This window comes from Aquarana catesbeiana, linkage group LG10, assembly GCF_042186555.1.
Source record: "Aquarana catesbeiana isolate 2022-GZ linkage group LG10, ASM4218655v1, whole genome shotgun sequence".
Lineage (NCBI taxonomy): Eukaryota > Metazoa > Chordata > Amphibia > Anura > Ranidae > Aquarana > Aquarana catesbeiana.
The window spans coordinates 254083531-254098518 of record NC_133333.1 but is presented as its reverse complement, the minus strand read 5'-3'; positions in this window follow the sequence as shown (position 1 = coordinate 254098518).

The following is a 14988-nucleotide window of genomic DNA, read 5'->3' as shown; positions in this document are numbered from 1 at the left end:
CCGCAGCAAGACATAGGGAGTTCAGACCCATAACAGAAACAGAGCCCAACAGCTAAAATACAGCTGGGGAAACCCTACAAAACTCTTTGTGAGTGACTTATCAAGAAAAAATCATCCCTATAATGACACCAAATGACGGCCTCAAATATCTGGCACAGTGGGGTCTTAAAGCAACCACCCCTCCATCCAACGTGAAGAACCACAATACCCAGCATCTCACTAAAATTTGGGAGACGGTCCCTCTTACTTGAATCTGCATTTTTAATTTTTTTTCATGACACTTCTGGTGGATGTTCATCATTTTTCCCACATAAAAGAGGTCATGATGACACGAGAACCCTGATGTTAGGTGTTTACCTTACACCCCCTGGTTGACGAGTCTGCTAAGCAAACTCACCGTATTTTCCTTTTTTCTGTTTACTGCCTGTCTTTTTCTACAGTGCAGACAGCTATACTTACCTGTTACAGTTACTGCGTAGATTATTATATCTGTATTGCAGTGTTAGCCTTTGTGTTTACACTCATCTCTAGGTTGAAGTACCGAAATGTATTGGGTCGCCCTCTTTTCCTATATGCATCTAGTATATGTCCCTCTATAAACACCTCCAGACATCCTATTTCTGAAATATGGTTAAAATCACCTCCATAAATGCCAAGGGCCTTAAAACGCCCTAAAAATGCTCAATTTTATGGAAGGAAGCCACACGCCTCCACACCGATATTTTATGCGTCCAAGAGACCCATTTTAACCAAACTAATCCCCCCACATGCAAACATACAGATTTTGCGCACTATATTTGATAATAAATCAAAAGGTGTAATGATAGCCATCAAACACTCAGTGCAATTTCAGTTACACTCCTCCTACCCCGATCCAGCTAGGCATTTTATTTTACTGCAGGCCACCATAAACAATGCCCAAATCACCCTGATTAATCTGTATGCCCCTAACACGCGCCAATGCTAATTTTTTAGAGAGATCCGCTCAAAACTCAAACATTTTGCCCAAGGCCATATTATACTATGCCGGGATTTCAATGACACCCCAAATCCCATTCTGGATTTCACCAATAAGGCCCGCAAATGCTCATCTACCCTCTCTTCCTTTATTACTGACACAAATCTTTTTGATGCCTGGAGATGTTTACATGGGAACGAAAGGGATTATACATTCTTTTCTAAACCACAACATTCTTACTCAAGGATTGATCTGTTCCTTGTAGATAAACTTACTTTACAGCACATTTCTAAGACGGAGATAAACTCTATTACGTGGTCTGACCATGCTCCTGACTCCCTTGAAATTTTTGTATTCCCCGTTCAAAAAGAATACGTCTCTTTGGCACCTCTCTTCTTACAAACCCTAGATATAAGCATCAGATCAAACAAGAACTAGTTTCTTTCTTCCAGCTGAATGCGACAGAGGACATAAATAACTATGTGTTATGGAATGCACACAAGGCCACCATGAGAGGCATTCTGATTAAGATAGGTGCGTTTGAGAAAAGGAGGAGAGCCAAAGAGATCTTAGATCTATTGACTCAGATTCAAACTGTAGAACAACAGCAAAAAACAACACTAGGTGTGACCACAGCTCAAACTCGACAAACTTGAAAAATTGAGGCAAAATCTTGCCAACTGTCTTCTTAGACAACACGAGCATGCCCTTAAAAAGTCCAAACTAAATTTTTACAAACAAGCAAGTAAACCCTGCTAGCCAGGTAACTTAAACCATCTATGAGAAAACCCATTGCAACCTCCCTTGATGACCCCAAAAAAGGAACTATCACTAATCCATTAGAAATAGCCAATGCCTTTAGCAAATTTTAGTCTTCTTTATATAACCTTCAAGAGGCACCAGACTTCCAACCCTCTTCAGAGAGTCATATAAAAGCCTTTTTGGACGTGATTAAGCTTCCCTCTCTGTCCCCTTCACAACAAACCTTGCTAGCAACACCTTTCACTACTGAGGAATTGCTGAAAGCCATCCACATTCTACCTGCCAATAAATCTCCTGGCCCGGATGGGTATAGTAATGAGTATTATAAGGCATTCCCAGATATCTTATCCCCATCAGTGCAGTGGCAAACCAAGCAGCACAAACAGGCTCTATCCCCAAAGAAACCTTGGAAGCACTTATCATAGCAATACCTAAACCAGGGAAACCACCCTCAAACCCAGTGAACTTTAGGCGTATCTCACTAATAAACAGCGACATCAAAATTTACGCCAAATTGTTAGCTAACAAACTCCAACCCCTAATAGCCACTCTGGTACACCCAGACCAGGTAGGGTTCATTAATGGACTTCAAGCCCCCGATAGCACCAGAAGATTCATTAACTTGATTCAATGTTCAGATTATCACCAGACGCCTTCTCTGCTCCTTTCTTTGGACGCAGGGAAGGCATTTGATCGGGTACATTGGGGCTATCTCAAACAAGTTCTGAATAAATTTGGGCTCACTGGACCCATTTGGACAAGCCATTCTAGCCTTGTACTCTAATCCATGTGCTAAAGTGTGGATATCCGGTATGTTGTCAGACCCATTCACCATCACAAACGGCACCAGGCAGGGATGCCCACTATCCCCTCTCATATTCACACTAGTTATTGAGCCGTTGGCAGAATCCATCCGTGCTTGTTCAGCAATAAAATGCCTAACAATTGGACAGGAGGAGCATACAATCGGGTTATATGCAGATGACATTCTTCTTGCCCTAACAGACCCCCTCTCCTCTATCCCTGCCCTCCAACACATTTTAAATGAGTTTGGATCAACATCCCTGTATAAAGTAAATGAGTCTAAATCTTTTATGCTGCCGCTACAACTTTTTCCATCTTTACAAAAACAAGTCTCGTTGGTCTCCTCCTTCTCATGGGCGCACTCCTCACAAATAACATACTTAGGTATCAAATTGACATCCTCAGGAAGACATATCCTCAGGACTGGTTACTCACTCTTAATCAGTAAACTTTCTGACCTTTCTAAGAGCCTAACTAAAGTCACAAAGTCACCGTCGCTGAGGACGTCTATGACAAAACGCGTACGATGGCGCCACACTATCCGCTTACCAGGCCGGTGGAGAGCAGGTGGAGCGCAAACGCTCGCTCCACCTCCACCTTGTGTCACGGGCTACCCGGCCAGGATATTCCTATAGTACGAGAGCGGCTGTGTAAGGCACAGTTTATGCTGCATACCTAGGCATATGGTGTGCTTATTTTATTTTATTATTTTTTATTTTATTTTTGTCTGATGCTCATTTCTACAGCCAGCTGATCTGGACTGTAGTTTTTTAACATAAGGTTTTTCAATAAAGTTTTTTTATGTTGGAATAAATCCAAATACTACTACACTATGGGAGTCCACCTTTCCTTTTTTTCTGCATGAGTGATTAAACTTCTCCATCCTATATATGCTGAGGACCTTCCTGGGAAACCTACCTACCGTGCCGGCAGGAGGATCGTAGAGGCCACATTCTTTATGCGGGCTACCCCTTTGGGGTGGATGGATCTGGTGAGTGGGGACCCTTGAGGGGGAGCACTAAGTCACCAAGAACGTTGAACGCACTCAAGTCACAATTTTAATCTTGCTTATAAGTTTTTTCCTGGGGTGCTTCCACATCGTATTGAAGACTTTTTCTCACAATCACGGACTGGTTAACATTTTTGGACTGTTCATTAATATGTTTAGAATGTTAACTAAGGTTTAAAAGATGTTTGTTTAAAGCACATTGGTTTATGCATACGGGTATGGCTTTATAATCCGGCAGAGGCCTAATGTGTGATTGGGTGCTCAACCAACCTGTATTTGGGCTTTCAATTGTATAGACACTTATAGGTTTATTGGTACCTATGTTTATTTCAGATATTTACACTTTGTTAAATCACAGGCACATTATCACATATGCTTGGAGTGTGCACACTTATATGTTTAGCTTATTCAATTAAGCACCTGCTACGGTTACATTAATATGGTTCAAATAGGGTAGACTTTTCTACCATACTGTCACTTATAACTTTTATACTTTACTGCCTTAGCACATTTTTATTATTTTTTACCTGCACACCCACGGACGTGGAGGGAGATTTTTTACTCCACGGCTGCTTAGTACCTATTTATTTATTTATTCACACTATTTATCCGGGTGGGGCCACTCGGTGTGGAGTTTATATACCATTTCCAACTATTAGTGGTACTTTATATTACTCACCTGCCCAATGAAATTCTAGGGAGCGCCATTACCCCATTTATACATATACACTCATTTCCGAAACACCTTGGGGAGTTCCTTTAGGGGGGCTGCACACCTTTACACCTGTCCTAAGCGCAGTCACTTTACTTTATTTAAAGTCACAGCCTCGTGGGCAGGAAAAATAGCTCTTAATAAAATGTTCATCCTCTCACACGTATTATATTTTTTTAGAACAATTCCCCTGCCTATATTGGCAGCTAACCTTAAGACCTTGCAAAAAATAGTGAACTCCTTTTTATAGAACAAAAAAAGAGCAAGAATGCGTAAAGAGTCAATGTATACACCTGTCTCTCATGCAGGATTGGGTGCTCCTGATACTACATGGCCTTTATCCTGGACCAAACCAAATTCTGGTGGTCACCTTCTAATGATAAGAGATGGATTAAAACTGAGCAACAAGCTCTTTCCTCTGACCTCCGAGCACTGCTAGCAAAAATCACAAACTGATTGACTCAAATATTCCGCTTTCTTCGTTATCCATGATGATCCCTCCTGGACGAACCGGGGTCTCCAACGAGTGGTTCAACTATTTGATCAACAACAAATGTTCTCTTTCCAGGACATTATGTCACACGGTCACACCAACAAACTTTTTATGCCACACAGTATTTGCGCAGCAACTTTTTCATGACAAACAACAATAACATTAGCCCAATTTTTTCATATAATGTGAAAGATGACGTTACACCGAGTAAATAGATACCTAACATGACACACTTGAAAATTGTGCACACTTGTGGAATGGCACCAAACTTCAGTATGTATAAATCTCCATAGGAGACGCTTTAAAATTTTTTACAGTATACATGTTTAGAGTTACAGAGGAGGTCTAGTGTTAGAATTTATTGCTCTCGCTCTAACGATTGTGAAGCATGTAATCTGTGTGTATCTGGCTTTGATACTAGCCAGTCTCTCACCAGCCACTCACCTCACCGCACGTCCCTGGTGCTCAGAGTCATATCCAGAGGTTGTCTTTGGGAAATAGAGGTATGAGTGCTGCCAGCATTGCTGCAGAGGTTGAAGGGGTGGGGGGTCAGCCTGTCAGTGCTCAGACCATACGCCGCACACTGCATCAAATTGGTCTGCATGGCTGTCATCCCAGAAGGAAGCTTCTTCTAAAGATGATGTACAAGAAATCCCGCAAACAGTTTTCTGAAAACAAGCAGACTAAGAACATGGATTACTGGAACCATGTCCTGTGGTCTGATGAGACCAAGATAAACTTATTTGGTTCAGATGGTGACAAGCGTGTGTGGCGGCAACCAGGTGAGGAGGACAAAGACAAGTGTGTCTTGTCTACAGTCAAGCATGGTGGTGGAAGTGTCATGGTCTGGGGCTGCATGAGTGCTGCCGGCACTGGGGAGCTACAGATCATTGAGGGAACCATGAATGCCAACATGTACTGTGACATACTGAAGCAGAGCATGATCCCCTCCCTTCAGAGACTGGGCCGCAGGGCAGTATTCCAACATGATAACCACCCCAAACACACCTCCAAGACCACCACTGCCTTACTAAAGAAGCTGACGGTAAAGGTAATGGACTGGCCAAGCATGTCTCCAGACCTAAACCCTATTGATCATCTGTGGGACATCCTCAAACGGAAGGTGGAGGAGCGCAAGGTCTCTAACATCCACCAGCTCCGTGATGTCGTCATGGAGGAGGGGAAGAGGACTCCAGTGACAACCTGTGAAGCTCTGGTGACCTCCATGCCCAAGAGGGTTAAGGCAGTGCTGGAAAATAATAGTGGCAACACAAAATATTGACACTTTGTGCCCAATTTGGAAATTTTCACTTAGGGGTGTACTCACTTTTGTTGCAATCACAGTGAAATTGGTCAAGTAAGTATAATGGTGCTACTGGCAGGTATGCATAACAAGGAAGGTACTGGTTAAGTACAAAATTAACTTCCGGGGGGGGGTGGGGTCCCAGAGAGGGACCCCCCCTCAGAAAAAAATATATAGCAAACAAACCTCCTGAAGGTAGGACAGAATGACCAGTGTCTATTCTAGCTTCAGTAGTGGAGGGGGACACAAGCTATATGTCCCAATAATTTCTTAGGCCATCCGCAAGAAAGATACACTATATTACCAAAAGTACTGGGACGCCTGCCTTTACATGCATCATGAACTTTAATGGCATCCCAGTCTTAGTCCGTAGGGTTCTATATTGAGTTGGCCCACCCTTTGCACCTATAACAGCTTCAACTCTTCTGGGAAGGCCGTCCACAAGGTTTAGGAGTGTATCTATGGGAATGTTTGATCATTCTTTCAGAAGAGCATTTGTGAGCTCTGGCGCTGATGTTGGATGAGAAGGCCTGGCTCGCAGTCTCCGCTCTAATTCATCCCAAAAAAGTTCTATCAGGTTGAGATCAGGACTCTGTGCAGGTAAGTCAAGTTCCTCTATTCAAACTCACTCAGCCATTTCTTTATGGACCTTACTTTGTGCACTGGTCCACATCATTTGGTGGAGGGGGGATTATGGTGGGGGGTTGTTTTTCAGGGGTTGGACTTGGCCCCTTAGTTGCAGTGAAGGGAACTCTTAAGGCATCTGCATATCAAGACATTTTGGATAATTTTATGCTCCCAACTTTGTGGGAACAGTTTGGGGACGGCCCCTTCCTGTTCCAACATGACTGCACACCAGAGCACAAAGCAAGGCCCATAAAGACATGGATGAGCCAGTTCGGGGTGGAGGAACTTGACTGGCCTGCACAGAGTCCTGACCTCAACAATTTGGGATAGTTACATAGTTACATAGATACATAGCTAGTCAGGTTGAAAAAAGACACAAGTCTATCCAGTTCAACCTTAAAAGATGATGAATTAGAGCAGAGACTGTGAGCCAGGCCTTCTTGTCCACATCAGTGCCTGACCTCACAAATGCACTTCTGGAAGAATGGTCACACATTCCAATAGACACTTCTAAATCTTGTGGACAGCCTTCCCAGAAGAGTTGAAGTTGTTACAGGGTATATGTCATTTTGTATAACGGTATCACAGAGTTAATCATTATCTTCCAACAGTCTAAAGAAGGAGACCTGTTTGATTTCCAAACTAACACAATTGTCTTCCTGGCATAGAAAAGGAATAAAGTTAGTAGGGCCCTAGATGCTCTGGTAAATTCTAGGTGGCTAACTAAACCCAGCAGACATACAGCAATTGTTTGGGGAACTGATATTGTGGCTATTGAATAAATAAATTAAACCACAGCGGCCCAGAACGCTCAAATAAGGGGGCAGGACCAGTGGCGTCTCCAGCTTTCATATGTAGGGGGGGCACATGGGGGGGACAGGGACAAAAGTAGGGGGGCAACTATAAAATGCAATTATATATATATATATATATATATATATATATATATATACATATATATCCTGGGGCCTTTTACTACGATCCCACAATGGCCCTTTTGCATGTTCTGCAGTGAGCTCCCTTCCTACTGTATTGGGGTCCCCCAGGGTGGCAGAAAACAAGAGATATATGTCACCAGCATACCAAGAAAATATAAGGGTCCAAAGCAGTGGGAGAACTATCAGGGTTGCAAAGGCTGTCTTGCCCTCGGGCCCTGGTATTCTGCCACTGTGGGGTTCCCCAGCCTCCTCTTGCTGTCCTGCCCCTGCTATTGACAGCGCTGGTCTGGCATCTCTTGGAATTTACAGGCTGGTTCTCCTGTCCTAAGTATGGGAGAAATCAGTCTGTTTTTTCAGTAACTGAGAGACCTGGTGAAGTCCTTCCTGCAACTCACTCTTCTCCCTGCCAATGAGAATGCAGGGGAAGGAGCAGATCGGGCGGCCGTGGTTGTGTGAGCGCTCGCATTATGCAGTGTCAGCGAGCAGAGGGAGGGGGGAGGAATCACCCGCAGGAGCTGACTGGGGACGCTCTCCCTCTTAGACATTGCCTTTTTGTAAAAAAAAATATTTTTTTTAATGGGGGGGCACATGGTGGGGCACAGCATAATGTTGGGGGGGGGGTCAGGGCCCCCTGTGCCCCCCCCCCTAGGGACGCCATTTGGCAGGACCAAAAGACATGGAAGAAATCAGCAGGTGCGTCCCCACATTGCCAGCAACTAGGTTCAGTAAATTCTTTGAAGGTGTTGGGGGGTAAACAATTTTAAATTGTTTCAACCTATCCCTTGTGGCAACCAATTGGGCAAATGGGTATTCCCAGGCATCCCCCCAGTCCTCGCTATGCAAGTCCGGCACCTCTGCCTGCCATTTCCACCCTGAAGTCTTATCTCAAGCTGTGTTTTCAGCCCTGCTCAGTTCACTTCTGTGAACTATAGAACATCTCCCTCTGTTTCAGAAAGATGGGCTATCTAAGAGCCCCTTTTAGTTACCTAAATTTATGGTCACTTGGTGTGTCAGGTCCTGAGTCTTCTTCTTTTCCTACAGCAGAGAAGGAAGGTCTTTCTTTAGGTGGCCACATCACTGTATGGACATGAACAATTCCTTGGCTTTCCATTGGTGGGACATTTTCAGGACCCAGAAGACTGCTCAATGAGAAGACATTACCACAATAGGACTGGATGCCATGGGCACAGACCACAGTCTTATTCTTGGAATGACACTAGTGAGGGACACAGACCATCACGGTCTAGGATCAGGGTCAGAGGTTCACACAGTAGTCAGCTGGATGAATACACAAGCAAATCCCCCTAGGTATAACACAAACTCAACTGAGGTGCAAGGTCTAAGCCATAGCCAGTCTTCACCAGAGCTCCTGATGTTGGAGAAGGTTTTTGCTGCATGCTAATATAGAGTTATAGATTGCCCCACCAGGAAGAGAGCAAGTGGTGGTCAGGTAGCAGATGAAAAAGAAGGATCAAGCCAGAAATCTGTGTCCCTCACTGGTGCCAATCCAAGAGGAAGACTGTGCCCACGCTGTTCAGTCCCATTGTGGTAATGTCTTCTCAGTCTTTAGGATCCAGAGAGAACCCAACCACTGGTAAGCCAAAAAATTGTCCATGCAGTGACGTGGCCACTTAAAGAAAGATTTTTCTACTATGCTCAAGGAAAAGAAGAAAACTCAGGACCTGACACGCCAAGTGACCATGAATTTAGGTAAGTAAAAGGGGCTCTTAGATAGCTTGTCTCCCTAAACCAGGGGAGGTATGCTATAGTTTATAGAAATTAACTAAGCAGGGCTGAAAATACATCTTTAGGTAAGACTTCAGGGTGCATAAGGCACAGGTCAGAACTTGGCAAGATCAATATAACAGGTATAACAGGTAAAGTGCCAGAGTAAGATACCATATCCATATCCATAAATGTACAAGAATCTTTACACAATAAGAGATCGGTCATTTGAGGTACCAAATCACAGAAAATATGCATAAAAATTATTATTTTTGCATCACAAATAGATTTAAAGTCACATAAGATCATATATGAAGGACTGACTAAATTGATGGTGCTAGACCTCCATATACTGCACCCCACATACTACTGACCAGCTCTATCTATGTAAGGGGATTAGATTTACTATGATACACAAATGTGTTACAATGTAGTTATTTCCACATTGGCGATCCAGTGGAATAGGAGCTCCTAGGTAACATGGAATTACTTATTAAGTGCATAGAGGAAGTATGGACATATCAAGGGATCCAACATGAGTGATGTTATTATACAATACCTGTATAATAGGATTATTAAAGGGGATATTTTTAGGGGTGCTCTTGGGTTTAGCTACATTGTGATACATTTGTTTAGTATGGTAAATCTAATCATCTTACATAAGTGGTAGTGGGATGCAGTATATGGAGGTCTAGCACCATCAGTTTAATTAGTCCTTCCTGTATGATTATGTGACTTTAATTTTTTTTTGATACAATAAAATATGTTTTTATGAATTTTTTTGGGGTTTGGTACCTCAAAAGCCTGATCTCTTATTTTGTAACAAAAAAAGTAACAAAAGGTAACAAATAAGAGAAATTCCTTCCTAGGGTGTATTGCCTTTATAGACAGTCGTCATGGTTTTTGGGCAAAAAAACAAACAAATAACAAACAAACCTGCCCAGTGTTGGGTCTTAACAAGCATTTAAAAAGTTGATGCATTATGTTCTAAAAGAATAAGCTGACGTTTAATACCAGCTATAAATATAAAATGGCTCCAGAAAAATCCATCGGTCAGTAAGAATTGCTTTAAAGTTAAACTGTGACAGCTCGGGGCTAAGTCCTCCCTGGGTGAGGCCCTTTTACTTTATTTTCACCAAGCCTCCACTTTATGAAGCGAGATGAAGGGCATTCCATCAGAACCGATGAGTATATAAGTAGATAAGTGATCAGTAATTGTACACAGAGCCACCACCGCAGTCCAACTGTCTAACCTAAAAGTAACAAACCTTAACTGACAGCTAACTTGTAGGAAGAACATCAGGTTGTTGGAAGCCTCTTGCAGACCTGGGACATTTCCACACCACCATTTGTCGGTTAGTATAAAACGTTGATTTCTAAGTCATTTACAACTCAAGGCAGCCAATCAGGATAACATCATCATGTTTTAAAGCTGGCCATACACACACACAAGCCAATTGTCTCTTTAGGCTTCGTTCACATCTCCACATTCCGAATTGCGGGCGGAATCGCCGCGAGTCTGCCAGCCATTCGCAATAGCGGCAAATCGTGGGACGCCTGTGCATTCCCGGTGCGTTGCCAATTGATTTTAATAGCACCCCAAACGCGGCGCGATTTTTGTCGGGCAACAATCGCGGTAAAAACGCGCAAACGGAATCGAGGGACGCCGGTCGCCCAAAAGAAGTACAGGCGCTTCTTTCGGACGACGGGCGCCCCGCGATTCTATGTATTTCTTTCTGCGATTGTCGCCTCCATACGCGGAGATGTGAACAGAGCCTTAAAGGAGGAGGGAACGTTATGCGAGTATGATGAAGGCTGTCATCGGTGACTCTTAATTTTGAGAATGTTAGTTGGCTGGTTATCACGATAATTCTTTGTCTTTATTGCTCTCGAAGTGGCTGAGTTTGGAACAGTGGATGAGTTAAGGGAATTGGTTTGGGCTCTGATGTTGGTTGTGGATAAGCGAGGGGGACTGCACACGGAGAGCGGAGCTGAGTGGTGCTTGGTGGCTTCCTGGTGTAGATGGGGATTACCTGGATGTCCTGCTTACTGCCATTGCTTTGCAAAGGTTCAGTTAGCTTTCATTCATTTCGAGTTCCTAGAGAATGTATATTTAAAGGTATACTTATATGGTGATTGTTATCGGATGTTAAAATATACTGCACCATGAGCTTGTCTATAGTATGTTTTGATGCCAGACCCGAGCAGCAGTGTTTTTCATCTACCTGAATCCACTGTCTGTGTCAGGATCCAGATCTGAACCTAGGACCCTTTCGGTGTCTAGCTGCGGCTCTTCTCGCTGTGGTACCTGCATTGCTGGACAGCTCCTTGTCTGGTCCTGTGGACGTTCCTGCTTTATACCTTGTCTGAGTTGAACCTTGAATGCTTTTCTCTCCCCATAAATGTCCTATTTAAAATAAGAAGTTTATGGGGGGAGCAAAAATTTACTGTACGTGATGCAGGGGTCAGGACTGGAGTATGGATTAGCATATGAGCCTGGGTTTGATACATGGGGGGGTCATCAAATCCTGCTTTGATGTGAAGTCAACAAAGCCTAAACTTGGCATCAAACCTCATTAAAGTCTATAGAGGGGTGAATCTTAATACTTTATTTTGGCCCATTTCAGGCTAATAGATAAGATATTGTGAAAATAAGGCACGGGTAGCTGGGAACTGCCATGGGGGACAATTAACAAAGCAAACATTCTTTTTTTTTCAAATACCAAAAATCATTCAGTTTTGAGTGCAACATTGAAAATATACAAATATATTAAATGACATTTGAGCTGGTGCTCAAAATTTTTGTGGGGGCTCAAACAAACTGAAAAATTCTGAAAAAAAAAAACATCAATTACAGCCTCACTGTACCATCAAACGCAGCCACTGTGCCCATCAATTGCCGCCACTGTAGCATCAAACACAGCCAATGTGCCCATCAATTGCCATCACTGTGCCATCAAACGCAACCACTGTACCATCAAACGCAGCCACTGTGCCCGTCGATTGCCACCACTGTGCCATGAAACACAGCCACTGTGCCATCAAATGCAGTCATTGTGCCATCAAACGCAGACACTGTGCCCATCAATTGCCGCCACTGTGCCATCAAACGCAGCCACTGTGCCCTTCAAATGCAGCCAATGTGCCCATCAAACGCAGCCACTGTGCCATCAAACGCAGCCACTCTGCCTATCAAACGCACCCACTGTGCCCATCAAACACAGCCACTGTGCCATATCAAATGCTCCCACTGTGCCATATCAAATGCTGCCAGTGTGCCATATGAAATGCTGCCACTGTGCCCCCTGCCCACAGTCTGCACTTACCCTGTCTCGGTGGGATAGCGCCTTGATGTTCCTCGATGTCTTCTCCCGTCCTCTTATTCCGTCCTCTGCTCAGCGCCTGTCATTTCAGCCAATCAGGTGATGGGTAACAGATCCAAGCACCTGATTGGCGGAGAGGCGGTTTAGTGTTAGGAAAGCAAATATTCATTCGCTTTTCTAACACAGCTGAGTGACCCAGCATGGCGCTCGCAGCTCACCTTTTTTGATGACTATTAGAGCCAATGGCTCCAATCAGGTGCTTCAAAAACACCCCCGCCGCTGTAGTTCAGGCACCTGGTGCCTGAAAGGGGCCGGGCACCTGAATAGGGGCTGGCAGCAACAGTCATAGATAGATTCATGCAATCTATCTATTGGTGCTAGAGGGGGGTGGCAGGAAAGAGGGGGCGGCGCCCGTGCACCCTTTTGGGCACACTGTACTTACTTAGGGGATGCCTTAAATTGGCAAGTGGTGTTACGGAACAGCATAATTTTCACAGGAAACCTTACTGGTATTGTACATTGGAAGTTAAATTTAACTGTGAAATTTATTTAGTACATTTTTACTTTTAGCTTGGTTTGCATGCAGTGACACCCTAATCTGATTTATTCCTTTATTTACAAAAAAAAAAATGTAGGTTGTTTTGGCTGTGACACCTGAAATTGTATCCGGCAGTGGTAGACCTAAATTGAACGGTAGAAGTGATTGGCATCCATAAAAGACTTATCTGTGGTCCAATCTGATAATGGAGGAGGAGGAGAACATGAGATGGAGGAGGAGGAGGACATGGTATGGAGGACATGCAATGGAGAGGGGGAGAACATGGTATGGAAAAGATGGGACTGAAGGAGGATGAAGGCATAGGATGGAGGAGATAGGACTGGAGGATGAGGGCATGGGATGGAGAAGGAGGAGGACATGGGATGGAGGAGATTGGGCTGGAGGAGAAGGACATAGGATGGAGGCGATGGGACTGGGGAAGGAGTAGGACATGGGATGGAGGAGATGGGACTTGAAGAGGAGGACATGGGATGAAGGAGATGAGACTGGAGGATGAGGACGACATGGCATGGAAGAGATGGGACTGGAGGAGGAGGAGGACATGAGATAGAGACCATAGAACTGGAGGAAGAGGAGGACATAGGATGATGGAGATGGGACTGGAGGAGGAGGACATGGGATGGAGGAGATGAGACTGGAGGAGGAAATGGGATGTGGAGGATGGGACTGGAGGAGGAGAAGGACATGGGATGTAGAAGGAGAAGAACATGGTATGGAGGAGATGGGACTGGAGGAGGAGGACATAGAATGGAGGTGATGAGGCTGTAGGAGGAGGAGGCCATGGCATGGAGAAATGACTGGAGGAGGAGGAGGGGGACATGTGATGAAGGAGATGGGACTGGAGGAGGACATGGGATGGAGGAGCTGGGTTTGGAGGAGGAGGACATGGGATAGAGGAGAAGGGACTGAAGGATGAGAACATGGGATGGAGGTGGAGGAGGACATGGTATGGACAACATGGGATTGGAGAAGAAGACATGGGAAGGAGGACATGGGATGGAGGAGGAGAACATGGGATAGACGAGATGACACTTGAGCAGGACATGGGATGGAGGAGATGGGACTGGAGGAGGACATAGGATAGAGGAGATGGGATTGGAGGAGGAGATGAGCTGGAGGAGATGGGACTGGAGGAGGAGGAGATGGGTTGAAGGAGATGGGATTAGAGGAAGACATAGGATGGAGGAGATGGGGTTGAAGAAGGACATGGGATAGAGGTGATGGGATTGGAGGAGGAGGACATGGGATGGAGGAAATGGGGAAGGAGGAGGACATGGGATTGAGGAGATGGGACAGAAGGAGGAGGACATGGGATGGAAGAGATGGGACTGGAAAAGGGGGACTTAGGATGAAGGAGATGGGATTTGAGAAACCCTGACTAAAAGAGACCAGTGCCTATAAGGCCCGGAAATCTGCCTCAAATGCACTTTATCAGCGGCACTTCCTTGCTTTCTATATTACAGCCAAAGCACATTATCAATATGGCTGCCTGGGACCCAAACGCCTCCTTAATGGCCCTTCCAAACCATCTGAGCTAAGTTTAAAAGCCATGAAGGGTATTATGTTTAGTTATTCACTATGAGAGAAAAATTACACATTAGTTGGGCATGTCTGTGAACCATGAGTGGGCACCTTGGACACTATGATAATCCCAAACCTGCACCTCACTCCTAGTCAGGAGTATATACCACACAGAGTGCAGGGGTCAGGAGTATGTAATACATAGAGTGAAGAGGTCAGAAGGTCAATAACTCACAGAGTACAGGGGTCAGCAC